This window comes from Pongo abelii, chromosome 5 (assembly GCF_028885655.2).
Source record: "Pongo abelii isolate AG06213 chromosome 5, NHGRI_mPonAbe1-v2.0_pri, whole genome shotgun sequence".
In the NCBI taxonomy this organism is placed as follows: Eukaryota; Metazoa; Chordata; class Mammalia; order Primates; family Hominidae; genus Pongo; species Pongo abelii.
Window position 1 is genome coordinate 126,684,077 of NC_071990.2, and position 2,533 is coordinate 126,686,609.

The window sequence follows — 2,533 nt, forward strand, 5'->3', positions numbered from 1 at the left end:
ACACGTCACCATACTGAAGGTATGCTGGAACAAGCAGCCTCACCAAGGTTGGGCCCCAAGGGACTTTGCGCCCCCTGGGAGTTTATGGGTCTGTGGGGACACAGGGTGGCCTTACCTACCAGTGAACTGGACGAAATGTTGGACCTGGGGGTGGCCTTATGTACCTGCCACTGTTCTCTCCACATTGCCCAGACACTGCATAACTGGAAGGCGCTACACTCTCATTTTTTGTGAGTGCAACGAGCCCCTCAGTGGTTCTACCCCTTGACAGTGACTATCCCTGGGGCGGGTGTCACAACTGTAGAAGCACAAGTTACTGCTCTTGCAGAGCACACCACTCGGGCTCTGAATTACACCCAAGTGGCCCTCCTCCTGTTAATGGATGAGGCTGATCAGATGAGAAAGGTGGTGTTGCAAACTGAATGGCCTTAGACATAGTAACCTGCTGCACAAGGAGGCACCTGTGCCCTTTTAGGAACACAATGTTGTACCTTTATCCCTGACAATTGGCAGAACATAAGAGCAGCCCTGTAAGAGGTCTCATGGGAGATTAAGGTGGTTGAGAGCCTTACTGACAACCCCTGCAGAGATGGTGGGCATCTCTGGGCTGTGGCCTACGCTGGGCCCTAACAGTCCTAAGTAGCGTAGCTGGGATCCTGGTAATGAGCTGTTGCTCTCTGTATTGTTGTTGTGGGTTATGGATTCAGGGCTCCACCCTATGGGCACGTATCCCTACCTGAAAGACTCCCCTCAGCCTAGGGGATGGAGTGTAAGGGATACGGCTGCATTTTAGTCAGGAGTAGGCTGAGGCAGCCTTCTGGCACAGCATGACTCAGTGGGTTTGGAACGCAGGCACACAACTCTACACATTATGTAACCATGCCACGTGAGGCACATTAGGTGACCATTCACATGAGCCTGTGCTTGGCTGGGATCCATTATTGTCTGTAAAAGGTTTAACTACCCTGCTGATGCTGTACATATGGCTCGCGCCCAGAGAGAGAATAAGGCCATGTCAAAACTGCCTACAATTCCTCAAGTTTTTCCAGCTTCCTGCCACCAGCCCACCGACTCCCTTTGGACCTCAGTTTGGCCTAGAATCTGACAAACAGTAACAAATAATTCTTTTTTCTTGAGTTCAAACCATGAATAATTATTTACTCTGCATTGTAATTATAGGGTTGTCATTCAGAAGACAAATTCTAGGCAAATGGCAGGTATCTTCTAAGGAAAAACATTTTTAAGTAATAATGCTCAAATATTTATAGACATTGCTGGCAAGCTCAGGAGCTGTTATTTTGTTTATCTTCATTTTGTTATTTTCTTATCAAATGTTTTATTTATAACACTATTATATTTTTTCTTTCTTTCTTTAAAAGATGTATTTCCTCAGGAAGGAAGGTTTAGGACTAATTGAAAACTCCCATTTCGTAGGTAGATGATGAACTGGGATAATGGTTAAGTGACTAGTTATAAAGTTTAACCCAGTAGAAGTTTCCAAAGTCTCTGTGAACTGTTTTGTTAGCTATTTATGAAAATTATGGTAGACAAAACATTGAAAATAAAACTGCGGGGCCACAGAACACCTCTGGTTATAAATACCTGAACTTTATCTGGGGTTATTTTGTGTGTATGTTTTCATGCCAAGGGAAAAACTCCACAATCCTAATAGATGGAGTTGTTTTCCTACTAACCATATATCCAGTAACGGACTTTACCCTCTTTCTTCTTTTTGATACAGAGCAAATACACATACATATGTGTGTTGCTTCTGAAAAGATCATGCACCTTGCTTCCTGCAGATTGGGTATCCATGGATACCGCAAAGAGTTTCCAAAGAAACGCTGCCTAGAATTTTCACCATGCCAGCCTCAAAGGCCTTCAAATGGAAAGTGACATTTGAATTAAAGGGACAAGCAACATTGCTCCACACCAAAACACTGGGCAGGTTTGCAGAAATCGTATTCTTTTTTGCACTACTCAATGTAAAGGCAGACAGGGTGGATTATTTATCCTATAAAAGGGAGAAGAGAGGAAGAAATCGGGTTGATATATTCCCCACCTAAGGCTCAATGACCTCAGTTCCTATTTATATTTCTCACCTGATGATACATGCTTTTACAATAAAGGTCTCAAGATTTATAAGTCAGACAGGGAAAAATATACAAAGGAATACAAGTTGCATTTTTATATGCCCCGGTTTATATCTCTAAATGACAAAAAGTATTGGGAAGGGGGCAGAGCCTATTAGTAGGTTTACAAGCCTGTGATTAGAAGTCTGAAGCAGTCTGCAGTGAAATTCAAAATCTGGCTCAAGAGAGTAAATCTGAATAAGGCAGCAATTTCATCTGGGGAGAGAATACATTACTAGTACATTTTCTTTTCTGGATTCTTATCACTAAATCAGCTGAAGAATCTGTTCTTAAAAGCAATCATAATGAAATTTTCTATTATTCAATGAATCTGGCCTTTGGGGATATCGGTAATTAAGTCAGAATAAGATGATTTTAAATCTCCAATAAATATTCCAATA